The sequence below is a fragment of the Petromyzon marinus genome, chromosome 56, assembly GCF_048934315.1.
Source record: "Petromyzon marinus isolate PM22_M1 ecotype Great Lakes invasive population chromosome 56, UKy_Petmar_22M1.pri1.0, whole genome shotgun sequence".
NCBI lineage: Eukaryota > Metazoa > Chordata > Hyperoartia > Petromyzontiformes > Petromyzontidae > Petromyzon > Petromyzon marinus.
The window spans coordinates 9,177,523-9,205,348 of record NC_133722.1 but is presented as its reverse complement, the minus strand read 5'-3'; the positions used below and the strand labels follow the sequence as shown (position 1 = coordinate 9,205,348).

General features: G+C 55.2%; 1 long non-coding RNA gene and 1 pseudogene across 1 annotated transcript; one reads left to right on the top strand and one right to left on the bottom strand.

Annotated features, from left to right (window-relative positions):
- LOC116954785 (cyclic AMP-dependent transcription factor ATF-7-like) overlaps positions 1 to 27,826 on the bottom strand; it is a 114,457-nt pseudogene that overhangs the window by 63,071 nt on the left and 23,560 nt on the right.
- On the top strand, positions 21,019 to 24,120 carry LOC116954799 (uncharacterized). The gene is made up of 3 exons (XR_012929691.1): positions 21,019 to 21,198; positions 21,455 to 21,525; positions 21,784 to 24,120. It is a non-coding gene; the product is annotated as an uncharacterized LOC116954799 (long non-coding RNA).

Below are 27,826 nucleotides of genomic sequence, written 5' to 3'. Positions count from 1 at the left end.
GCAGTGTATCGCCCTCGACTCTGCGAGTCATTTAGCTCTCTACGCCGCTCCCTTCGCGAGCCCACGCAGGTCTCTGTGCGTGTCTATGTGTCTCTGTGCGTGTCTATGTGTCTCTGTGCGTGTCTATGGGTCTCTGTGCGTGTCTACGGGTCTCTGTACGTGTCTACGGGTCTCTGTGCGTGTCTACGGGTCTCTGTGCGAGTCAATGTGTCTCTGTGCGTGTCTATGGGTCTCTGTGCGTGTCTATGTGTCTCTGTGCGTGTCTACGGGTCTCTGTGCGTGTCTACGGGTCTCTGTGCGTGTCTATGGGTCTCTGTGCGTGTCTACGGGTCTCTGTGCGGGTCTACGGGTCTCTGTGCGTGTCTATTGGTCTCTGTGCGAGTCAATGTGTCTCTGTGCGTGTCTATGGGTCTCTGTGCGAGTCTATGGGTCTCTGTGCGTGTCTACGGGTCTCTGTGCGTGTCTACGGGTCTCTGTGCGTGTCTATGGGTCTCTGTGCGTGTCTATGGGTCTCTGTGCGTGTCTATGGGTCTCTGTGCGTGTCTATGGGTCTCTGTGCCAGTCTACGGGTCTCTGTGCGTGTCTATGGGTCTCTGTGCGTGTCTATGGGTCTCTGTGCGTGTCTATGGGTCTCTGTGCGTGTCTATGGGTCTCTGTGCGTGTCTATGGGTCTCTGTGCGTGTCTATGGGTCTCTGTGCGAGTCAATGTGTCTCTGTGCGTGTCTATGGGTCTCTGTGCAAGTCTATGGGTTTTTGTGCGTGTCTACGGGTCTCTGTGCGTGTCTATGGGTCTCTGTGAGTGTCTATGGGTCTCTGTGCGTGTCTATGGGTCTCTGTGCGTGTCTATGGGTCTCTGTGCGAGTCAATGTGTCTCTGTGCGTGTCTATTGGTCTCTGTGCGTGTCTACGGGTCTCTGTGCGTGTCTATGTGTCTCTGTGTGAGTCTACGGGTCTCTGTGCGTGTCTATGGGTCTCTGTGCCAGTCTACGGGTCTCTGTGCGTGTCTATGGGTCTCTGTGCGTGTCTATGGGTCTCTGTGCGTGTCTATGGGTCTCTGTGCGAGTCAATGTGTCTATGTGCGTGTCTATTGGTCTCTGTGCGTGTCTACGGGTCTCTGTGCGTGTGTAAGTGTCTCTGTGCGAGTCTACGGGTCTCTGTGCGTGTCAATGTGTCTCTGTGCGTGTCTATTGGTCTCTGTGCGTGTCTACGGGTCTCTATGCGTGTCTATGTGTCTCTGTGTGAGTCTACGGGTCTCTGTGCGTGTCTATGGGTCTCTGTGCGTGTCTATGGGTCTCTGTGCGAGTCAATGTGTCTCTGTGCGTGTCTATGTGTCTCTGTGTGAGTCTACGGGTCTCTGTGCGTGTCTATGTGTCTCTGTGCCAGTCTACGGGTCTCTGTGCGTGTCAATGTGTCTCTGTGCGTGTCTATTGGTCTCTGTGCGTGTCAATGTGTCTCTGTGCGTGTCTATTGGTCTCTGTGCGTGTCTACGGGTCTCTGTGCGTGTCTATGTGTCTCTGTGCGAGTCTACGGGTCTCTGTGCGTGTCAATGTGTCTCTGTGCGTGTCTATTGGTCTCTGTGCGTGTCTACGGGTCTCTGTGCGTGTCTATGGGTCTCTGTGTGGGTCTATGGGTCTCTGTGCGTGTCTATGGGTCTCTGTGCCGGTCCACGGGTCTCTGTGTGAGTCTATGGGTCTCTGTGTGAGTCTACGGGTCTCTGTGCATGTCTATGTGTCTCTGTGCCGGTCTACGGGTCTCTGTGCGTGTCAATGTGTCTCTGTGCGTGTCTATTGGTCTCTGTGCGTGTCTACGGGTCTCTGTGCGTGTCTATGTGTCTCTGTGCGAGTCTACGGGTCTCTGTGCGTGTCAATGTGTCTCTGTGCGTGTCTATTGGTCTCTGTGCGTGTCTACGGGTCTCTGTGCGTGTCTATGGGTCTCTGTGCCGGTCTACGGGTCTCTGTGCGTGTCTATGGGTCTCTGTGCCGGTCCACGGGTCTCTGTGTGAGTCTATGGGTCTCTGTGCGAGTCTACGGGTCTCTGTGTGTGTCAATGTGTCTCTGTGCGTGTCTACAAGTCTCTGCGCGAATCCGCGACCGTGGTGAAGAGCGAGCCGCATCGCCGCTCACGGCCGTCGCCCCACGCACGCTCTCGACAGGAGGCGCTCCGAACGGAATCCATCTGGTGACCTCCCCCCCCTCCCACCCAGACGCCACCAAAAGGCTTCTCCACACCCAGCGCGCTCACGCACACAGTTAGAATAAACTCGGTCCCCCCCCCCAACTGCTCCTCCAATGCCCGGAGGAAAAGAACCCAAATAGAGCAAGAAAATAAACAAAGATGAAGCGTCGCTGCGTTTGTGTTGGTTTCCAGGTCAGTCTGTCACCCCAACCCTCCCTACCGTCTCTCTCCCTCCCATCCCCCTCCCTCCCTCCCATCCCCCTCCCTCCCTCCCATCCCTCTCCCTCCCAGCCTGGGAGACCCGCAGGCCTGTGTGTTTGACGTTGATTCACGTGTGTAGTGACGTGTAGTGACGCGTGCAGTGACGTGTGTAGTGACGTGTGTAGTGACGTGTGTAGTGACGTGTGTAGTGACGTGTAGTGACGTGTGTAGTGACGAGTGTAGTGACGTGTGTAGTGACGTGTGTAGTGACGTGTGTAGTGACGTGTAGTGACGTGTAGTGACGTGTAGTGACTTGTGTAGTGACACGTGTAGTGACGTGTAGTGACGTGTAGTGACGCGTGTAGTGACGCGTGTAGTGACGCGTGTAGTGACGTGTAGTGACGTTGATTCACGTGTGTAGTGACGCGTGTAGTGACGTGTGTAGTGACGTGTGTAGTGACGTGTGTAGTGACGCGTGTAGTGACGCGTGTAGTGACGCGTGTAGTGACGCGTGTAGTGACGCGTGTAGTGACGTGTAGCAACGTGTAGTAACGTGTAGTGACGTGTAGTGACGCGTGTAGTGACGTGTAGTAACGCGTGTAGTAACGTGTAGTAACGCGTGTAGTAACGTGTATATTTCTTGACTCGAGTTTATTAACGTGTGAGTAGGTCTTTAATTTAAGTAGAGAGTCCCTCCCCCAACCCTCGCCGCCCCCACCCTCGCCCCCCCTCCCCTCGGCCCACCTTCCCTCCCACCCCCGCCATAGGAATGTGGAATTTCCACCACGGTTGGCAGCGACGCCTAGACCGAAGCACATCTGAGCAGGAATTCACTTTGACTTTCAACTTCTGCGAGAGCCAAGCGGACTTCACATCAGGGCTCTCTCCCTCTGGGAGGTGCAGAATTCACACAGACAAAGATCCCCCGTAGAGCCTGAACAGACTGTTGGGGCAAGTGCTGTTAGCGAGCACCAATGAAGGCCGGCACGGCACACGAGGGGGTGGGTGGCCAGCACCACGCCCGGCCGCCTTTGTCTACCCAGTGGCGATGTTTATTACACACCGCACCAGGTACTCACTGGAGGCTGAGTCGACCTAGGAGAGGCCCACGACCGGTTCAGATAGTCACTGGTGTTGGCCTTGAGCGGGAATCGAACTCAGGATGGCAGGTGTGTAGCGCAGCGCGTGAACCACACATCCCACACATCCCACACACCCCACACACCCCACACACCCCACACACACCACACACCCCACACACCCCACACACCACACACACCCCACACACACCCCACACACCCCACACACCACACACACCACACACACCACACACCCCACACACACACCACACACACCACACACCCCACACACACCACACACACCCCACACACCCCACACACCCCACACACCCCACACACCACACACCCCACACACACCCCACACACCCCACACACACCCCACACACCCCACACACACACCACACACACCACACACCCCACACACCCCACACACGTTCGACCTGATGGTCACGATACAGCAGCCTGCTGGATTAGGGAGGAAACATCCCAGTTGTGCCGTTCGTGGTTCTCTGTCCATGTCTCTATCTTGCGCTCTCTCTCTCTCTCCTCTGTACCAGCGTGGACGGAACCCCCCACGTGTTCACCTTCTGAAGCGCTCGCTCGTCACCGTGACGTGCGCGATGACCACCACCACCACGTGACTTTTCTTTTGTGTTGTGCGCGGTGCTTTTTAGCGCCACGGCGCGTGGATTTGTAGCGTTTATTTTATTTGTGTTGCTGGTGATTTTGTGTGTTTCATATCAAAATCGCCTCCAGTGCTTCTGCTGCTGGCGGCAATGAAAGTTGTTTAAAAAGTCAAAAAGTCTCCGTCTCCGTCTCTCCCACTCCGTCTCTCCCACCCCGTCTCCCTCACCCCGTCTCCCTCACCCCGTCTCCCTCACCCCGTCTCTCCCACCCCGTCTCCCTCACCCCGTCTCCCTCACCCCGTCTCCCTCACCCCGTCTCTCCCACCCCGTCTCTCTCACCCCGTCTCTCCCACCCCGTCTCTCTCACCCCGTCTCTCTCACCCCGTCTCCCTCATCCCGTCTCTCTCACCCCGTCTCTCTCACCCCGTCTCTCCCACTCCGTCTCTCCCACCCCGTCTCTCTCACCCCGTCTCTCTCACCCCGTCTCTCTCACCCCGTCTCTCTCACCCCGTTTCTCTCACCCCGTCTCTCTCACCCCGTCTCTCTCACCCCGTCTCTCTCACCCCGTCTCTCTCACCCCGTCTCCATCACCACGTCTCTCTCACCCCGTTTCTCTCACCCCGTCTCTCTCACCCCGTCTCCCTCACCCCGTCTCTCTCTCCCCGTCTCTCTCACCCCGTCTCTCTCACCCCGTCTCTCTCACCCCGTCTCTCTCACCCCGTCTCTCTCACCCCGTCTCCCTCACCCCGTCTCTCTCACCCCGTCTCCCTCACCCCGTCTCCCTCACCCCGTCTCCCTCACCCCGTCTCTCTCACCCCGTCTCTCTCAGCCCGTCTCTCTCACCCCGTCTCTCTCACCCCGTCTCCCTCACCCCGTCTCTCTCACCCGGTCTCTCTCACCCCGTCTCTCTCACTCCGTCTCTCTCACCCCGTCTCTCTCACCCCGTCTCTCTCACCCCGTCTCTCTCACCCCGTCTCCCTCACCCCGTCTCTCTCACCCCGTCTATCCCACCACGTCTCCCTCACCCCGTCTCTCTCACCCCGTCTCCCTCACCCCGTCTCCCTCACCCCGTCTCTCTCACCCCGTCTCTCTCAGCCCGTCTCTCTCACCCCGTCTCTCTCACCCCGTCTCCCTCACCCCGTCTCCCTCACCCCGTCTCTCTCACCCCGTCTCTCTCACCCCGTCTCTCCCACCCCGTCTCCCTCACCCCGTCTCCCTCACCCGGTCTCTCTCACCCCGTCTCTCTCACCCCGTCTCCCTCACCCGTCTCTCTCTCTCCGTCTCTCTCACCCCGTCTCCCTCACCCCGTCTCCCTCACCCCGTCTCTCTCTCCCCGTCTCTCTCTCCCCGTCTCTCTCTCCCCATCTCGCGATCTCTCACGGCAGTAAATCGCCGATTGTCGACCGCGCAGCAGTGGTGGCGTTTGCCTCGTGTTGCAGAGGGTTCCTCGGTCCAAGCCCAGCGCCTTCAATAATTCACGTTGGGTGTCCTCGCCATTCTTTTTAGAGCCCCAAGGGCTATCAAGAAGACAAAGTTCCCCCGTATAGCCTTAACAGACTGTAGGGGCAAGTGCTGTTAGCGAGCAGCACCTATGAAGGCCGGCACGCTACACGAGGCGGTGGGTGGCCAACACCACGTCCGGCCGCCTTTGTCTCCCCAGTGGCGATGTTTACACACCGCACCAGGTACTCATTTGAGGCTGAGTAGACCTAGGGGAGGAGGCCCAGGACAGATTCAGATAATCGTCACCGGTGTTGGCCGTGAGCGGGAATCAAACTCGGGTGGCCGGGTTTGTAGCGCAGCGCGCTAACCGCTAAGTTCCCGCTCAAAATGGTGCGGTGTTTCACAGACGTGTACGGTGGTGAAATGTTAACTACCTCGCCTGGTATACAGGATGTCGTGAGTTCGACCCCGGACGCCGACGCCTGTACATTTGGGAGTTTGCGTGTCTCTCTCCCCTTGGCCGCGTGGATTTTTCTCCGGCTCCTCCAGCCTTTTCACCTCCACATTTAGAAACACGCATTTAGGGTATTTTTGGCCGCTGCTAGAAATTTCCACGCGATGATGACACACCGCTTGGTAGAGAGCTACCATTTGTGATAGCCTGGTCGCTTCTGAAAAAAAGAGCTTTATTAGCAGCTCAGTGGGCCCTGTACCTTGTCAAAGAAAAAAAAAAGAGCTCAGTTTGAGTAGTTTCATAGTGTGACAGTAGGGGAACCGACTGTATCGCCGCGGTGGCTTCTCCAAAATCGGGTAAATTTCGCGGGCGATTCGGACGTACGGCAGTGGCGTGTGTGGCCTGGCCTGCCCTCCTTTTCAGGTTACATCATCACGGGATATTTGAGAGAAAGCCCCCTGCGGTATTTTCACGGTGAAGACACCCGCGGCATTGATCGGGACGGAGGGCCCTGGCTCGAAGCGCAAACCCTTTCTGCGGCAAGTGGCACAAAAGACAAAGATCGCCCGTCTAGCCTGAACAGGCTTTTTGGGGCAAGTGCTGTTAGCGAGCAGCACCTATGAAGGCCGGCACGGCGCACGAGGGGGGGTGGGTGGCCAGCAGCAGCAGCAGCACCACGCCCGGCCGCCTTTGTCTCCCGAGTGGCGATGTTTTACACACCACGCCAAGTACTCATTTGAGGATAAGTCGGCCTAGGGCAGACCCCAGGAACGGTTCGAATAATCGTCACTGGCTTCGGCGGCCCTGAGCGGGAATCGAACTGGGGTCACCGGGTTTGTAGGTCGGTGTGTCCCAAACCGACGATTCTAAACGTGGAGGGAAAAATTGAGGAAGCGGAGAAAAGTCCACGCAACCACGGGGGGAGAGAGAGGGAGAGAGACACACGCAGACCCCATTTATAACAGCAGCAGGTGTCAGGGGTCGGGAGCGAACCCACGAACTCCTGCGTACCAGGCGAGGAAGTTAACATCTGGACACCGTGATGATGATGAGAGAGACACGCAAACCCCAAATATACAGCAGCAGCAGCAGCAGGCGTCAGGGGTCGGGAGCGAACCCACGGCCTCCTGCGTACCAGGCGAGGGAGTTAACATCTCATAGCCACCGCGGCGGCCCAACTCAAGAGGCGAAGAAGAGGCGGGGGAGGGGGAGGAAATGAAATACGACGTCAAGAACGCATCGAGGTGCTGGTGATGCGCGTTCGCCGTTACCTGCCCGCAGCCCGGCGCGTTGCACACAAAGGCGCCCTCCTCATGGCTCATTCTCTCCGCCGGGCGCACTCCGAAGGGGAGGAGGAGGAGGAGGAGGAGGAGGAGGAGGAGGGGGAGGGGGTGGTCGCGGCGACCAAGGAATCCTCCACTTCCACTGGAAATGAAAAAAGGAACGGGGATGCAGAACAGGCAAACGTGTGGGCGACGCGCCCAGTTAATCATCGGTGCAGGCGTCAGCTTTAATCGTGATTCACAGTCTTGGTAAATAAATATATTTATTTTTAGACGCCGCGCTCCATCACTTCCGATGCACTGGGTGCGTTACCGGAGTCGGCGAGGCGCAGAAAAACAGAAGGACGTTAGTTATTTATTTATATCCACCCCCCCCCCAACCCAACCCCCCACCCCCCCGCGCTTAACTTAACTTCCCGTGGGGGGGGGGGGGGGGGGGGGGGGGGCGTCCACGCGCTAAAATGAAATGACGACCCAAACTTGTGATTCGAGTTGCCGTGGAGAAGCTCCCGACGGCACGATAACGAAACGGGCGATCGCTCGTGGCGAGCGATCGCCCGTTAACGACACGCGGGAGCGCCACAAACTGCACGATAGCATGAAGTGTACGCAACCGCGCTGGACGGAGGCTTCCCCCCCTCCACAGAACGCCGCTTCGGATTTCGATCACCGGCCACCAACGTCAGCCGCGGTTGGAAATCGCCAGAGCTCAGCTCGCCGAGTTCACGGCAAAAGTTCGGTGACCACCGCGCCGCCACACATACCGTCACGATTACCAAACGCAGAGCGCGTACAATTACATGTCTGTAGTATATTGCACGTCACAAGCACCTCCGATCAGCACGGTTGGCTACGCACGGTGCGAAAGAAGTTCGACATGCATACACACAGATAGACTCTGAGACCCACAGACTCACACAGAGACCCACAGACTCACGCAGAGACCCACAGACTCACACAGAGACCCACAGACTCACGCACTGACCCACAGACTCACACAGAGACCTACAGACTCACACAGACTCACACAGAGACCCACAGACTCACGCAGAGACTCACAGACTCACACAGAGACCCACAGACTCACACAGAGACCCACAGACTCACACAGAGACCCACAGACTCACACAGAGACCTACAGACTCACACAGACTCACACAGAGACCCACAGACTCACACAGAGACCCACAGACTCACAGAGACCCACAGACTCACACACTGACCCACAGACTCACACAGAGACCCACAGACTCACACAGAGACCCACAGACTCACGCAGAGACCCACAGACTCACACAGAGACCCACAGACTCACGCACTGACCCACAGACTCACACAGAGACCTACAGACTCACACAGACTCACACAGAGACCCACAGACTCACGCAGAGACTCACAGACTCACACAGAGACCCACAGACTCACACAGAGACCCACAGACTCACACAGAGACCCACAGACTCACACAGAGACCTACAGACTCACACAGACTCACACAGAGACCCACAGACTCACACAGAGACCCACAGACTCACAGAGACCCACAGACTCACACACTGACCCACAGACTCACACAGAGACCCACAGACTCACAGAGACCCACAGACTCACACAGAGACCCACAGACTCACACACTGACCCACAGACTCACACAGAGACCCACAGACTCACACAGACTCACACAGAGACACATAGACTCACACAGAGACCCATAGACTCACACAGAGACCTACAGACTCACACAGAGACCCACAGACTCACACAGAGACCCACAGACTCACAGAGACCCACAGACTCACACAGAGACCCACAGACTCACACAGAGACCCACAGACTCACACAGAGACCCACAGACTCACACAGAGACCCACAGACTCACACAGAGACCCACAGACTCACACAGAGACCCACAGACTCACACAGAGACCCACAGACTCACACAGAGACCCACAGACTCACACAGAGACCCACAGACTCACACAGAGACCCACAGACTCACACAGAGACCCACAGACTCACACAGAGACCCACAGACTCACACAGAGACCCACAGACTCACACAGAGACCCACAGACTCACACAGAGACCCACAGACTCACACAGAGACCCACAGACTCACACAGAGACCCACACACTCAGACGTACATGCATCCGCCGCACTAAAACCCTTAGTCTCTTTATTAGGAAGCCATTGAAGCTGTGCACTTTTAAATCTAAATTGAAAACTCAATTCTTCAGAACCACGGCCACCACCACCACCCTCCTCCAGCAACCATCAGCAACCACAGCCACCACCACCACCCTCTTCCAACGCCACGTGGGCCTCCATCACAGATCGCATTACTTACTCTGTACGTATGTATGTTGAATTTCTTTCGCAATGTACGTAAGCCAACCACGCTAATCTGTGGGTCCCTGTGGGTATCTATGGGTGTCTCTGTGGGTCTCTATTGGCCTGCATGTCTGTGCGTCTCTGTGTATGTATGTGTGGCCTCAGGGTGCACATAGCCTGGCACAAGCGTCGTGGTAACGTCACCGCCACTTAGTGGCGAATGGCGGTTGTTGTTGATGTATGTGTAACTTCTTTCGCAACGTACGTAAGCCAACCGTGCTAATCTGTGGGTCTCTGTGGGTACCTATGGGTGTCTCTGTGAGTCTCTATGGGTCTTCGCGTGTTTATGCACCTCTGCATGTATGTATGTCGAACTTCTTTCACACCGTGTGTAGCCAACCATGCCTAATCGGAGGTGCCAATAGATAGCAGGCCTCCCCATACCATCTGTCCACAAACACCCCGTTGCAAAACTGGGACCGTTCCATCTGGAGGGATTTTCGAGGTTAAACGTCTTAATGAATTAAGGTAAACAGTGACCTCTCCGTCTCAAGCGTGCTCGCTCCCACCTGCCTATACAAATAAGGTCATCATGTCTCTTTGTTCGAGCCTCACCGCTAAAGACACACTTCCTTTGTCAGTCGCTCAGCAGCAGCAGCAGCAGCGGGCCCTCCCGCATCGCTACCCGTGCCGTACTCCATCAAACAACGGGCCCTACCCCCCCCCTCAACCAAATCAACACACACTGTGGTTGCTCCGAACGTAGCCGAATCGCATCCCTCTCCCACGCGTGCGTAGCAGCAGCGGTAGCTGCAGAAGCAGGAGCAGCAGCAGCAGGTGCAGCTGTAACCCCCAGTATGAGCAGCAACAGGTGCAGCAGCCGGGAGCAGCAGGACTAAAACAGGTACAGCAGCATGTGCAGCAGCATGAGCCGCTTTAGCAGCAATAGTAGGAGCAGCAACAGTCGGGGCAACAACAGCGGCAGGAGCAGCAGCATGTGCAGCATGTGCAGCAGCAGGTGCAGTAGGTACCGCAGGAGCTGCAACAGGTACAGCAGCAGGAGCAGCAGCAGCATGTGCAGCAGAAGCAGCAACAGTAGGAGCAACAGCAGCAGTAGCAGGTGCAGCAGAAAGCAGCAACAGTCGGGTCAACAACAGCAGCAGGAGCAGCAGCAGCAGCACGTGCAGCAGCAGGTGCAGTAGGTACCGCAGGAGCAGCAACAGGTACAGCAGCAGGAGCAGCAGCAGCAGGTGCAGCAGAAGCAGCAACAGTAGGAGCAACAGCAGCAGTAGCAGGTGCAGCAGAAAGCAGCAACAGTCGGGTCAACAACAGCAGCAGGAGCAGCAGCAGCAGCAAGTGCAGCAGCAGGTGCAGTAGGTACCGCAGGAGCAGCAACAGGTACAGCAGCAGCAGCAGGAGCAGCAGCAGGTGCAGTAGGTACCGCAGGAGCAGCAACAGGTACAGCAGCAGCAGGAGCAGCAGCAGCAGCAGCAGGTGCAGTAGGTACCGCAGGAGCAGCAACAGGTACAGCAGCAGCAGCAGCAGGTGCAGTAGGTACCGCAGGAGCAGCAACAGGTACAGCAGCAGCAGGAGCAGCAGCAGGTGCAGTAGGTACTGCATGAGCAGCAACAGGTACCGCAGGAGCAGCAGCAGCAGGTGCAGTAGGTACCGCAGGAGCAGCAACAGGTACAGCAGCAACAGCAGGAGCAGCAGCAGGTGCAGTAGGTACCGCAGGAGCAGCAACAGGTACAGCAGCAGCAGGAGCAGCAGCAGGTGCAGTAGGTACTGCATGAGCAGCAACAGGTACCGCAGGAGCAGCAGCAGCAGGTGCAGTAGGTACCGCAGGAGCAGCAACAGGTACAGCAGCAACAGCAGGAGCAGCAGCAGGTGCAGTAGGTACCGCAGGAGCAGCAACAGGTACAGCAGCGGGAGCAGCAGCAGCAGCAGGCACAACAGCAGCAGCAGCGGCAGCGAAGTCAAATCCAGCGCTACTGCCGTCGCCTGACTGACTGACGGGTGAAGGCCGCCCGTCTGTTTCGCGAGGGGTTCGGAGGAGGACTCCACCGGAGCGCCTCAAGTCGCGAACCGCAAATTTGTCTCTCGGCCTTTTCGTGCAAAAAACGGGCACATTGTAAACACGAAAACAAGTGTGACTGTTGTTGTTATTATCATTAGTATTATTATTCTTGTTACCACACATACGCAATGAACCGATCGGACGCCGTGCTGACGACGCAAAGCGGCAGTTTCCAAAACAACAAAAAAAGATTTCACCATTCGCCCGTCATTTTCGTTTTGTACATTTCCCCCCGAGGGCTACGGACGGCACACGGTGCAGGACAGGGCACCACGCGGAGAAAGAACAACAACAACAACAACAACAAAACATGTTTTGATTTAAAGCTTTCGTGACTGCAGTAATTCACATTCTTAGCTCTTTCGGTAAAGTCACGTTTGCGTTATGGTCGAAACGTCGCGAGAATTTCGTATCGTTTCATATATATATTTTATTACTTTATTGTTTCCCTTCAACGCGACTTTACCGAAAGAGCTAAGAACATTACAAAAAAAAACGGTCCGTCGCAATGTACTTCCGCATCAACGCTCCCCCCACCCCCCCCTCCACCCCCGCTCCCTCCCCTGAAGCAACCCCGCAAATGACACCAACGACGATGCAAGAACCGGTCCTGATCACCGTCAGACGCCAAACGGCGTGGGTGGGTGACCGCGCCGTGCAGGCCAAACTAAACCATTCGCAAGCTGCCAAGGGCCCACCGCCGCCGAGCTGCCGCGTAGCTCCGAAGCGGACCTTGCCGCAAGTGATGGCCCAAACGAGGTGGCTTATCGTCGCGCGCAAAATTTATAGCGGCGGACAAATAGTCTTTGCAACACTCTTTTGGGGTTCGGTTCGGTAAAGTCACGTAGGTTGTTGTTTTATTTTCCATCTACGTGACTTTACCGAATAGAACCAGAGAGTATGGATTCCTTGCAGTCACGAAAGCTTCAAATCTAGAATAGTCTTTGCAACGCGTGGCGACGTTTCGAAATGCGGAGGGGAAAAAAACCAGAGGAGCCCGGGGGGAAAAAATGCACGTGGCAGCCACGGCGAGAATATCCAAACTCCAGGCTTCAAGGCGTCTGGGTCTGCATCGAACCCAGGCGCTCCTGTACACCGGGCGAGGTAGTTAACATCTCAACACCTGCGGCACCCCTGCTGGGCAACATATGTACACATGCGCGTACATACACACGGAACGTACGCAGCCACTAATGCACACAGTGAGGTGCATGCAACAAAGACAAATGTCCCCTGTGTAGGCCGCAACTGACGTAACAATCGCAGAGGCGAAGCAGGCTGGAGCCTGGATAGTGCTTGGATCGGTGATCCAGCATGTGCATAACAGGTGTTTATAGGATTCCGTGGGGCAAAAATCCATTGTTGTTTCTGCACGGTCCGCGCCCCCCAACCTCCATCAACACGCGTGCTAACCAGCGTGGTGAAGTATGGTCAAACATCCCTCACGGGGCACTGCAAGGCGTGGTGTGGAGAGTTCTCATCCAGCAGTGGAATGATTAAAAAAAGTGTCTGTACTCGTGACGACTCTACCCGCAACTGATAAGTCATGCTCTCCTCCTCCTCCTCCCAGGCAAGGCCTCGCAGTAAGCGTGGAGTGAAACGCTCACGGGCAACGCAAACGCTCCCATCGCTGCTGCTGCTACCGTGGTTGCCGTTCCCGTGAACTTCATTGATTCCCCTCCAACCAACACCACAAAAAAGACAAAGTTCCCCCGTATAGCCTGTAACAGACTGTTGGGGCAAGTGCTGTTGGCGAGCACTTATGAAGGCCGGCAAGGCGCATGAGGGGGTGGGTGGCGAGCACCTCGTGGCGATGTTTACGCACCGCACCGGGTATTCATTTGGGGCTGAGTCGACCTAGGGGAGGCCCAGGACCGGTTAAGATAATCGTCACCGGTGTTGGCCGTGAGCGGGAATCGAACTCGGGTTGCCGAGGTCGTCGCGTAGCGCAGCGCTAACCACTACTACACCACCGGTCACCACGACACTGCAGGTCACAACACAATCACCCAGCCACTCACCACACACTGAAGGACACAACACAATCACACTCACTTATACATTCACACACACACATTAACCCACCTACCCACTAACCACACTGCAGGTCACAACACAATCACACTCACTCACTCACCCACTCACTTACCCAACCACTCACCACACACTAAAGGAAACAACACAATCACACTCACTTATACATTCACACACACATTAACCCACCTACCCACTAACCACACTGCAGGTCACAACACAATCACACTCACTCACTCACCCACTCACTTACCCAACCACTCACTGAAGGACACAACACAATCAAACTCACTCACTCACCCATCCATTCACACACACACATTAACCCACCTACCCACTAACCAAACTGCAGGTCACAACACTAACTCACCCACTCACTCATCCACCAACTCACCACACTGCAGGTCACAACACTCAAACAACTCACCTACCCACCCCCACTCACCACACTGAAGGTCACAACAACTCACTCACTCACCTGCCCTGCTCACCCGCTCGCTCACCCACCCGCTCGCTCGCTCACCCACCCGCTCACCCAACTCACTCACTCAACCGCCCACCCACCCACCCGCTCGCTCACTCATCCACCCGCTCGCTCACTCATCCACCCGCTCGCTCACTCATCCACCCACTCGCCCAACTCACTCACTCAACCACCCACTCACCTACCCACCCCCACCCACTCGCTGACCACACTACAAGTCACAACACTTTGCATTCTGCACCATCCCTCGCACAGCTCCGCTTTGGACTTCCCTCCCATCGTCTCTTTCCACCCCCCCCCCCACCAAGTTATCATAACTATAATAATAACCGAGAAACACGTCAACTCTCGTCAATTACACACCTTTAATCGTGCCGCTTGTTGCCGGCTGGCCGCTTCACGCTTTTGGGGCTGTGCTCAGCAACCGTGATATAAAAAAAGTACACACATTGAAATATTAAACACCGCGCTTAACAGCTGTGGACTTATCATCACTCACGCACGCTGGCACACACCAACACAGCCGCGTATTAATACACACACAACTTTCCCCGCACTCAACCACCACCACCACCCACCCACCAAACTCACTTTAAAACATTTCCGACAAAGTTTTAAATACAGCGAGGGGTTTTGGTGGGGGGTTCTAAGCAGTTTATTATTAAGGTGATAATCATTATTAGTGTGACTGTTATCGCCCATTTACCAAACCGCGGAGTTATTTTTCTGCCGCTACATTCTTAGTACGATCGTTGCCCGACGCATCACGTCCTGTGAGTCAGAAGCGATCCCGCCGTGCGTCACCGTAAGATTACGGCGGTACAGTGTGACTCACGGCGCTCGGATCTCGATTTCTCTGTCTGCGAGTGGGCCCCTCTCTCCCTGCCTCTCTCTCTCTCTCTCCCGCTCTCTCTCTCTCTGGGTCTCCCAGTGGGCCCCCCTCACCCTGGCTCTCTCTCTCTCCGGCTCTCTATCTCTCTCTGGGTCTCCCAGTGGGCCCCTCTCTCCCTGCCTCTCTCTCTCTCTCTCCCACTCTCTATCTCTCTCTGGGTCTCTCAGTGGGCCCCTCTCTCCCTGCCTCTCTCTCTCTCCTCCGCTCTCTATCTCTCTCTGGGTCTCCCAGTGGGCCCCTCTCTCCCTGCCTCTCTCTCTCTCCCCCGCTCTCTATCTCTCTCTGGGTCTCTCAGTGGGCCCCCCTCTCTCTGCCTCTCTCTCTCCCCCGCTCTGTCTCCCAGTGGGCCCCCCTCACCCTGCCTCTCCCTGGGTCTCCCAGTGGGCCCTCTCTCTGCCTCTCTCTCTCCCCCGCTCTCTGTCTGCGAGTGGGCCCCCCTCACCCTGCCTCTCTCTCTCTCTCCCGCTCTCTATCTCTCTGGGTCTCCCAGTGGGCCCTCTCTCTCTCTCTTGCCTCTCTCTCTACCCCTCTCTCTCTCTCACTCTCCCCCCCGCGCCCGCTCTCTGTGTCTCCGAGTGGCCACCCCCCTCTCTCTATCTCCCGCCCCCTCTCTCCCCCTCTCTCTCCTCTCTCGCACAAATACATAATGCTGGCGAGCGCAAGCGAGGAGGACTAAAATTACACGTGCCGCAACTTCCTCGCCACGGGTGGAGTTTCTGGAGGGGTTGGGCGTTGTGGTGGGGAAGGAGGGGGAAGGGATTATGCAGGCTGGCTGGCTGAGTGGTTCATGGGCTGGCTGGCTGAGTGGTACATGGGCTGGCTGGCTGAGTGGTTCATGGGCTGGCTGAGAGGTTCATGGGCTGGCTGGCTGAGTGGTTCATGGGCTGGCTGGCTGAGTGGTTCATGGGCTGGCTGAGTGGTTCATGGGCTGGCTGAGTGGTTCATGGGCTGGCTGGCTGAGTGGTTCATGGGCTGGCTGGCTGAGTGATTCATGGGCTGGCTGGCTGAGTGGTTCATGGGCTGGCTGAGTGGTTCATGGGCTGGCTGGCTGAGTGGTTCATGGGTTGGCTGGCTCAGTGGTTCATGGGCTGGCTGAGTGGTTGATAGGCAGGCTGGCTGAGTGGTTCATGGGCTGGCTGAGTGGTTCATGGGCTGGCTGAGTGGTTCATGGGTTGGCTGGCTGAATGGTTCATGGGCTGGCTGAGTGGTTGATAGGCAGGCTGCCTGGCTGTCTGGCATGTTGGCTGGGTATCCGGTTTGATGGCTGATGGGCTGCCTGGCTGTCTGTGTGCCTTACGGGCTGGCTGGCTGGCATCCTTGCCAGTTATCTGGCTTGATGGCTGATGTGCTGGCTGGCTGCCTGAGTGGCTGATAGACAGGCAGGCTGGCTGTCTGGCATGCTGGCTGGTTAACTGGCCTGATGGCTGATGGGCTGCCTGGCTGGGTGTGGGTGATTGACCGGTTAGTTGACGGAGTGCCTCACAGAGTGGCTGACTGGCCGACGGCCTAGATTATGCATTTGCTCTGCAGCTGGCTGACGGGCAGAGCGGCTTAGCTAGATGGTGGCTGGCCGAGCGGTTTATGGGCAGACTGGCTGATCAGACACTAGGCTGGCTGACGTGCTGGCGAGCTGGGCGAGGTGCTGGCTGGCTGAGTGACGTGACATTCTATAGCTTCACTCCGCCACGGTCAACACCACGGGAGCGTCTAAAGATACCCACCGCAACAGTCTTTGAATTCACAACTATCGATCGTTAACTTCACGCCACCGAGCGATTCCGCCCGACTGCTCGACCCTCCGTCACACACGCACACGACTACAGATTCTGCGGATTAACTCAACAATACAGCACATGCCGAAGGTAGCACCCCTCTGGGACAGGAATCTGTCGACTAAGCGAGGCTTTCCCGGGTAAATAAAGAGGCTCCCCCCCCCGCCACCCGTACTAAACTATCTTCACGCATTAGCAGTGGACTGCCAGAGACTCATATTTATTAGAACGCCAAGCAGTCCCGTTGGTGTCAGGGCACTCCCGAAATCGAGCAGAGCCTTTTAACGGGCGGGTGACGAGTGAATCGCGGCAATGGGGAGTACACATCACACACACATCACACACACATCACACACACACATCACACACACACACATCACACACACACATCACACACGAGCACCGGTTGGCCAATCCACTGCTGGGTGAGCACCGTCCCTGCCACGTGCGTTTGCGAGTATTTGTCTGTGATAAATGTCCACCTGAAAAGCCACTTAATTGGGCTATCATTTGTGGCCAGGTCGCTTCTGGCAAAGAGCTGAACACAGCATCACGGGCTGTACCTGGTAAAATAAAACAATAGTTTAATAGTTTTAAATAGAGTGCAACACAACAATGGATCTAGGCCGCATTGCCCTCTGCTGTCCCCACCGCAGCCTATACCACCTGTTATGTAGTGAGGGAAAAAAGTATTTGATCCCCTGCTGATTTTGTACGTTTGCCCACTGACAAAGAAATGATCAGTCTATAATTGTAATGGTAGGTTTATTTGAACAGTGAGAGACAGAATAACAAAAAAATCCAGAAAAAAATGTTATAAATTGATTTTCATTTTAATGAGGGAAATAAGTATTTGACCCCTCTGCAAAACATGACTTAGTACTTGGTGGCAAAACCCTTGTTGGCAATCACAGAGGTCAGACGTTTCTTGTAATTGGCCACCAGGTTTGCACACATCTCAGGAGGGATTTTGTCCCACTCCTCTTTGCAGATCTTCTCCAAGTCATCAAGGTTTCGAGGCTGACGTTTGGCAACTCGAACCTTCAGCTCCCTCCACAGATTTTCTATGGGATTAAGGTCTGGAGACTGGCTAGGCCACTCCAGGACCTTAATGTGCTTCCTCTTGAACCACTCCTTTGTTGCCTTGGCCGTGTGTTTTGGGTCATTGTCATGCTGGAAAACCCATCCACGACCCATTTTCAATGCCCTGGCTGAGGGAAGGAGGTTCTCACCCAAGATTTGACGGTACATGGTCCCGTCCATCGTCCCTTTCATGCGGTGAAGTTGTCCTGTCCCCTTAGCAGAAACACACCCCCAAAGCATAATGTTTCCACCTCCATGTTTGACGGTGGGGATGGTCTTTAAGAGTGTGCTCCTAATCTCAGCTCGTTACCTGTATAAAAGACACCTCGGAGCCAGAAATCTTTCTGATTGAGAGGGGGTCAAATACTTATTTCCCTCATTTAAATGCAAATCAATTTATAACATTTTTGACGTGCGTTTTTCTGGATTTTTTTGTTGTTATTCTGTCTCCCACTGTTCAAATAAACCTACCATTAAAATTATAGAATGATCATTTCTTTGTCAGTGGGCAAACGTACAAAATCAGCAGGGGATCAAATACTTTTTCCCTCACTGTACATGGTGGTGGTCACCCATCGAAGCGCTGTGCAGGCTCACAGTTTGTTTTCCCCGCTTAGCCTCTGCGATTGGTGCGTGCATTCCGGCAAAATTCGGTCGTAGGCAATGGTGAGCGAAAGGCCGCATGAGCTACCCGGGGTATACTCGGCACGCCACGTCCAGTATCCACATTTGCCATGACCGTGGCCATCAGCCGCTTGCCGATTCCAGACGACCCAGCAAAACCAGGAATGCATTCGCGCTCCGGCACGGTGAGGAGGCCTTCATCCAGCACTGGATTGACAAAGGGCCGCACGCAAATCATGAATGATAAATCTTCTGTACGATAGCTAATGAGAGATACGCACGCGCTGGCCCGATGCATTAGCGGTAGAGCGAGCGGGGGCGGGGGGGCTAAAGCCAATCATCCCTCTCTGCCGGGGTCGATAAAACGAGCACGGCTTTTGTGGGGGAGATCAAGAGTGGATTTCCCACCCCCCCCGTGCGTCGACCCGCTCCCGCCATCGGGAATGTGCAGCTACCACGAGTGGCTCAGGGATGCACGCAGGAGAGGCACAATTCACGTGGGGTTGCTTGCTCCGCATGTACACGTCGCATCGCGAGTACGCGTGCCAACGCACGTACACGTCGCGCGTACACACCGCGTCGCCGCGTTCACCGAGAGGCATTTGACGCGTACAGGAACTCGTGACTAATGCCATCTGTTTGCAGGCGAACCTGCCAAAAATAAGGGTAAAAAAATAAAATAAAAATAAACACGAGTGCAGGCAACCCAACAACATCTGAGAGGCAAATTGGGGCTTTTCGTCGGCCCGAAGAGGATTTTAGCCCGGTGCGTTCACCAATATTTATTTATTTAAAGGGGAAATGCGATATTGCCAAAAGCAGCTGCCAGGGCGGGTGGAGGAGGGGGCGGCGGGGCGATCGACAATGACGACAACAAGAATAGTAATAATAGTAGTAGTAGCATCGACGGAGGAGGGCGCCATCGATGCCAAATATAACAGCGGGGGGGGGAGGGGTTAAAAACGCCGTGACCGGGATGGCGACTCCGGTCTCTCTCAGGGGGGAGCCGGACGGCGACCGCCCGACCGGACGGTTCAGCGCCGGGCACCACCCAGACGCTGCCGCGGCCACCGTGCCCGTCACGTTGGCTGTGCCGCGCGACTGGAGGTTGTTGTTGTTGTTGTTGTCGTGGCGTTGATGATGTTGTTGTTGTTGTCGTGGCGTTGATGATGATGTTGTTGTCGTGGCGTTGATGATGTTGTTGTCGATGGTGGTGATGATGTTCATGTTGTTGTTGTCGTGGCATTGATGATGTTGTTGTCGTGGCGTTGATGATGTTGTTGTTGTCGATGGTGGTGATGATGTTCATGTTGTTGTTGTTGTCGTGGCGTTGATGTTGATGATGTTGTTGTCGTGGCGTTGATGTTGATAATGTTGTTGTTGTCGTGGCGTTGATGTTCATGATGTTGTTGTCGTGGCGTTGATGATGTTGATGTCGATGGTGGTGATGATGTTGATGTTGTCGATGGTGGTGATGATGTTGATGTTGTCGATGGTGGTGATGATGTTGATGTTGTCGATGGTGGTGATGATGATGACGGCTGTGGTTATTGTGCTGGCGGTTGATTTTACTGGTGTGGATGATAGTGGCGGTCTTGATGATGGTGGTGACGATTACTGTTATGGTTTTGATGATTATAGTGGTGGTATTGATAATGATGGTAGTAGTGGTACTGATGATGACGATGATAGTGGGGGTATTGATGATGATAGAAGCAGTATGGATGGTGACGATGATTATGGTATTTGACGATCATGGTGATGATAGTGGGGCTATTGGTGAAGATGACAAGAGTAGCGGATGATAGTGTTGGAATTGATAATGATCGTATTGATTACGAAGATGAGTGTGGATGTATTGATCATTATTGTGGCGGTATTGATGACGACGACGACGACGATGATGAAATCACTACAGCGGAATATTAACTTCTGATCTCTCAATCAAGGGTCCCCACCTGAAATCAACTCAACTTTAAAATCCCCTGCAAGCCTGAAGAGAGCTTAAGGGGGGGGAGGGTGAATTCAGTGAGCGCCCATTAACCCTTTCCCATCGGTACCGAGGCTGCCACAAGGCCACGCGGAAAAGGGCGTTGTGGCACAGCTGGGGGGCGCCGGCTATCACTAGCCGTGGTCGTGTGGCCACAGTTCTCCGCGGTGAGCAACGTCATCTTTAAAAACAGCGGCGCTGCGACTACGCCGCCCCCACCCCCCCGCCCGGAGCAACTTGGCTTACGCACGTCTCGGAGGAGCGGGAAATGGTGAACTCACGCGAGCAGGACACAGAGGAGTCGCTCGTCTTCCCTGTGCAGCTGACAGCGATCACCGCATGAGCACGAGGCATTAATTTCCAGGCTGAGAGGCAACCTAGGCAGGGGGAGGGAGGGAGGGGAATGGGAGGGAGGGGAATGGGAGGGAGGGAGGGAGTGAGGGAGGGAGGGAGGGGAATGGGAGGGAGGGAGGGAGGGACCCACTCAGTGATCAGACACCAAATGCCAATGGGTTTTTACCCGTCAGGAACCGACCTCGTGTGGCCACACGCGGCTGGTGGCGCGTGGTCGTGGTCGTGGTGGTGCTGGGCGTCCTGGCCATTACGCCGACATAATAGTCGTGTCATCGCGTTTCCACAATGCGAAATGAGTACGTACACGCGCGCGGGTGTATATATATATTCAGAATGCTGATGCTGCCGTGGTGCAATGCTAGCGGCTGGCACACCGGACTTAAGCCCGGCGGTTCCGAGTTCAATTCCCAGGCATGGTTAACGTTAACGGCGAGCGATATCACTGGCCTTCTTCTCACCCCCTTCACCCATCGGCACTGACCAGCTCGTTGAAGTCTCGTCAAACTCCCCCCCCCGCCCCCCCCCCACCTCCCCCACCTTGTCTGACACTAGATCGGGGGTGGGCCTTCGTCCAGCAGTGCAGGGATACTGCCGTGACGTCACGGCCAGCAACACCACACCAGGTACTCATTTAAGAAATTCGCCGCTGTTGTTGAAGGCCGTGAGCGGGAGTCGAACTCGGGTCACCCCGGGTTCGTAGCGCGAGAGCGCTCAACCGCTACGCAACCGTTAACCGCGGCACGCACGCACACACACGCACACACGCACGCACGCACACACGCACGCGTACACCGAATACACTATTTACAGCAGACTGTTTTAATAAAGCTGCTCGTACTTTGAACCAGACATTCTTTCCCCTCCCGTTTCCACCCACCCAGCTTTAACCTCTCAACAGGGTTGAAAGCAAAGTCAGCTGGGAAAACGCCACGCCGACACGCACCGGGACCGGCTGGCCGACTCCGCAGTGTGGGCGACAAGTCGAGTACCTCGCCCGGTATACAGGAGGTCGTGGGTTCCATGATCCCGACCTTGACGTCACAGTGGCTAGGAGATGTCAACTACCTCGCCTGGTATACAGGAGGTCGTGGGTTCCATGATCCCGACCTTGACGTCACAGTGGCTAGGAGATGTCAACTACCTCGCCTGGTATACAGGATGTCGTGGGTTCCATGATCCCGACCTTGACGTCACAGTGGCTAGGAGATGTCAACTACCTCGCTCGGTATACAGGAGGTCGTGGGTTCCATGATCCCGACCTTGACGTCACAGTGGCTAGGAGATGTCAACTACCTCGCTCGGTATACAGGAGGTCGTGGGTTCCATGATCCCGACCTTGACGTCACAGTGGCTAGGAGATGTCAACTACCTCGCCCGGTATACAGGAGGTCGTGGGTTCCATGATCCCGACCTTGACGTCACAGAGACTAGGAGATGTCAACTACCTCGCCCGGTATACAGGAGGTCGTGGGTTCCATGATCCCGACCTTGACGTCACAGTGGCTAGGAGATGTCAACTACCTCGCCTGGTATACAGGAGGTCGTGGGTTCCATGATCCCGACCTTGACGTCACAGTGGCTAGGAGATGTCAACTACCTCGCCTGGTATACAGGAGGTCGTGGGTTCCATGATCCCGACCTTGACGTCACAGTGGCTAGGAGATGTCAACTACCTCGCCTGGTATACAGGATGTCGTGGGTTCCATGATCCCGACCTTGACGTCACAGTGGCTAGGAGATGTCAACTACCTCGCTCGGTATACAGGAGGTCGTGGGTTCCATGATCCCGACCTTGACGTCACAGTGGCTAGGAGATGTCAACTACCTCGCTCGGTATACAGGAGGTCGTGGGTTCCATGATCCCGACCTTGACGTCACAGTGGCTAGGAGATGTCAACTACCTCGCCCGGTATACAGGAGGTCGTGGGTTCCATGATCCCGACCTTGACGTCACAGAGACTAGGAGATGTCAACTACCTCGCCCGGTATACAGGAGGTCGTGGGTTCCATGATCCCGACCTTGACGTCACAGTGGCTAGGAGATGTCAACTACCTCGCCTGGTATACAGGAGGTCGTGGGTTCCATGATCCCGACCTTGACGTCACAGTGGCTAGGAGATGTCAACTACCTCGCCCGGTATACAGGAGGTCGTGGGTTCCATGATCCCGACCTTGACGTCAGAGTGGCTAGGGGATGTCAACTACCTCGCCTGGTATACAGGAGGTCGTGGGTTCCATGATCCCGACCTTGACGTCACAGTGGCTAGGAGATGTCAACTACCTCGCCCGGTATACAGGAGGTCGTGGGTTCCATGATCCCGACCTTGACGTCACAGTGGCTAGGAGATGTCAACTACCTCGCCCGGTATACAGGAGGTCGTGGGTTCCATGATCCCGACCTTGACGTCACAGTGGCTAGGAGATGTCAACTACCTCGCCTGGTATACAGTAGGTCGTGGGTTCCATGATCCCGACCTTGACGTCACAGTGGCTAGGAGATGTCAACTACCTCGCCCGGTATACAGGAGGTCGTGGGTTCCATGATCCCGACCTTGACGTCACAGTGGCTAGGAGATGTCAACTACCTCGCCCGGTATACAGGAGGTCGTGGGTTCCATGATCCCGACCTTGACGTCACAGTGGCTAGGAGATGTCAACTACCTCGCCCGGTATACAGGAGGTCGTGGGTTCCATGATCCCGACCTTGACGTCACAGTGGCTAGGAGATGTCAACTACCTCGCCCGGTATACAGGAGGTCGTGGGTTCCATGATCCCGACCTTGACGTCACAGTGGCTAGGAGATGTCAACTACCTCGCCCGGTATACAGGAGGTCGTGGGTTCCATGATCCCGACCTTGACATCACAGTGGCTAGGAGATGTCAACTACCTCGCCCGGTATACAGGAGGTCGTGGGTTCCATGATCCCGACCTTGACGTCACAGTGGCTAGGAGATGTCAACTACCTCGCCCGGTATACAGGAGGTCGTGGGTTCCATGATCCCGACCTTGACGTCACAGTGGCTAGGAGATGTCAACTACCTCGCCCGGTATACAGGAGGTCGTGGGTTCCATGCTCCCGACCTTGACGTCACAGTGGCTAGCAGATGTCAACTACCTCGCCTGGTATACAGGAGGTCGTGGGTTCCATGATCCCGACCTTGACGTCACAGTGGGTAGGAGATGTCAACTACCTCGCCTGGTATACAGGAGGTCGTGGGTTCCATGATCCCGACCTTGACGTCACAGTGGCTAGATGTCAACTACCTCGCCCGGTATACAGGAGGTCGTGGGTTCCATGATCCCGACCTTGATGTCACAGTGGCTATGGGATGTCAACTACCTCGCCTGGTATACAGGAGGTCGTGGGTTCCATGATCCCGACCTTGACGTCACAGTGGCTAGCAGATGTCAACTACCTCGCCTGGTATACAGGAGGTCGTGGGTTCCATGATCCCGACCTTGACGTCACAGTGGCTAGGAGATGTCAACTACCTCGCCCGGTATACAGGAGGTCGTGGGTTCCATGATCCCGACCTTGACGTCACAGTGGCTAGGGGATGTCAACTACCTCGCCTGGTATACAGGAGGTCGTGGGTTCCATGATCCCGACCTTGACGTCACAGTGGCTAGGAGATGTCAACTACCTCGCCTGGTATACAGGAGGTCGTGGGTTCCATGATCCCGACCTTGACGTCACAGTGGCTAGATGTCAACTACCTCGCCTGGTATACAGGAGGTCGTGGGTTCCATGATTCCAACCTTGACGTCACAGTGGCTAGGAGATGTCAACTACCTCGCCTGGTGTGCAGGAGGTCGTGGGTTCGATCACGACCCTGACACCTGATCTATTTGGAGTTTGCGTGTCTCTCTCTCATCATCACGGTGGCTATGAGATGTTAACTACCTCGCCTGGTATACAGGAGGCCGTGGGTTCGATCCCGATCCCTGAGAGAGCAGTGGATTATACGACACATTCTTTCCACTCTCCTGTATATCAAAGCAAACACAAATTTTGATGTAAACCTTTCGTGACTGCAGGGATTCATATTCTTGGTTCTTTCGGTAAAGTCACCATGTAGAAGGGAAACAATAAAATAATAAAAATATAAAACAATAAAATTCTCACGACGTTTCGACTGCAACATAAGCAATCATCATCAGGTGTGGTTTTCACACACAAACACGCACGCACGTGTACAGGGATTCATATTCTTGGTTCTTTAGATAAAGTCACGTGATGATGATTGCTTGTGTTGCAGTCGAAACGTCGTGAGAATTTTATTGTTTTATATTTTTATTATTTTATTGTTTCCCTTCTAAGTGACTTTACCGAAAGAACCAAGAATATCAAGCAAACATAGTTTAGTTTAGTTACACTGCAGCAGCATCATATTAAAACAATTTTTTTTATTTTAACAGGTAAGGCACACTGAGCTGTAAAGCTGTTTTTTTCAGAAGCGACCTGGCCACAGATGACAGCTCAAACGAAGTGGGCTCATCACGTGGAAATGTTATAGCAGCCAAATACTCTGGAGGCACGGCGACGTTGATTCTAAACGTGGAGGGGAAAATCGGAGCCGTGAGAAAAATCCACGCGACCACGGGGAGAGAGACACGCAAACTCCAGATGCACAGCAGGCATCAGGGAACCCACGATCTCCTGCATACCGGGCGAGGTAGTTAACATCTCGCAACCACGGTGCCCCCCCCCATCCATCCCGCTGGTAGCCTCTGCGTATCAAAATAAATCCTGAAAAGAGCAAAACATATGAACAACAAACTTCTGCTGTTTGAATTGTTTATCACACACACACACGTACACAACTGGCAACAGCTACACTATGGGAAAAGCCAATAACACCAATGCCTTTTTGAGTGCCGGTGAAAAGCATAGCCATTGTTGGCAACTGTTTAAGCACAGACAAAACTGCCCCAGAGCAAACCACAACCGATTCTAGATTTGAAGCTTTCGTGACTGCAAGGAATCCATACTCTTTGGTTCTATTCGGCAAAGTCACGTGGGTAAAAAATAAAACAACAAAAAAAATCACGACGTTCCGGGCCACAACACAAGCGGCCTTCATCAGCCTGCTCCCTTCACCTGATGAAGGCCGCTTCCGCCGTGGCCGAAACGTCGTGATTTTTTGTCCCTTTATTTTTAACCAACGCGACTTTACCGAACAGAACCAAAGAGTACACGCGTCCCGATTCGCGCGATTGGCTTCACGCGGTGGCAAAGAAGTTCAGCAGACGTACACATACAACGCGGTGTCGTCGCGTCTCGCGGGCCGAGCGGGGTGTGTGTGCCCGCAGAGTCACTGGGTTGGGTGGCCATCACGCGTTAAAACACGGTGGCAGGCCAAGAGCTGTCGGCGGCAGCGGGAGAGGGGGGTGGATGAGATTCGGCTCGGGCCTCGAACGAGTAGCCGGTGGCGGTGAGTAAAACATCGCCACCGGGGAGACAAAAGGCGGCCGGGGCGTGCGCGGGGGCTGTGTCCACGCAGCCCTCTCGTGCGCCTCGTCGGCCCTCGTTGGTGCGACTCGCTAGCCCCAACAGTCTGTTAAAGGCTATACGGGGGGTACGGGGGGGGCGGGGGTCTTTGTCTTTGGGGAGAGATTCAGGGTGGGGGGGGGGAGGACACACACGGAAGTCTCATGTGATTTATGGGAGGCTTGCGCTGATTTAGGTACATGTTGTTTAAGCTCGGGATGCGTTCCCGAAGTTCGGGTAAAAAAAAGATCCAAGATACGAAATCTCGCATGATGCGGTATCACATTTTTTGTTTGTTTGTTAATTACCGTTGGATTCGAATTGTGACGTCACCGGAAATGACGTCACTCCGTAGCAACTCGCGTGCACCGCTTTTGCTCTGGCAAAAAATAGCGGCGTTCGCGTGGCGCCGGGCGGCGACGTTTTTCGCGAACGGCGAAGTTACGCGCGGAAATTATTACACCGAAAGCCGACGAACGGGGGGGGAAAAAAATATACAAAAACGCAAATTGTCCCGAATCATGTACGAACACACGAAATCCAAACATCTTAAATTGAGCTTTTAAAAAAAAAACGATCCCTACAATTTACCCAGCCGCGAGCTAACAGTCCCCCCCCACCCCCCCCCGCCCGCCCCTCCCAGACGCATTGCGTACACGTCGGAGAAGTCAAAGGTGCAGCCCTGCAATTGCACGCTCGCATCACTGCTGTGCCGAAAGGGCCTTCTCACTTAAGAGGAAGCCTCTCGAGACGGCCCCCATCCAGAGGTTATTTGGCCTACTCTTCCACGCTGCCCGCCGCATCTGGTGGGGGGGGGGGGGGTGGTGGGGGGGGGGTGTAGCGGGGGCGGAGGCGACGGGGGAGTGGGTCAAGCGCGTACGACGTTCTGGAGCTCTGCCGTATGGCTTGCGGTCACACGAGACTCGTCAGCAGGCCGAGCGGGACGCTGAAATATCACGGCACGCACATTAGCGTAGCAACTCGGGGGGGGGGTTCCAGACTTCAAACCGGCTTGGTCGTTGTCGTAAGAGGGGGGGGGGGGGAGAGACGCAAAATAAATGATTTTTTAAATAAAACAAACCCAACCACACACAGACAAAGTTCCACCCATATAGCCCACAGACCGCTGCTAGCGAGCGCCTATGAAGGCCGGCACGGCACGTGAAGGGGTGGGTGGCCAACAACACGTGCCGGCCGCCTTTGTCTCTACGGCGGCGATGTTTTTACACACCGCACCGGGTACTCATTTGAGGCCGTGTCGACCTAGGGGAGGCCCAGGACCGGTTCAGTTAATCGCCGTCACCGGCGTTGGCGGCCGTGAGCGTGGAATCGAACTCGGGCCGCCGGGTTCATAGCGCAGCACGGCGCTGCTAACCCGCTACACCACCTCTCTCAGACACACAGACACACACACAAAAAGACAAAGATCCC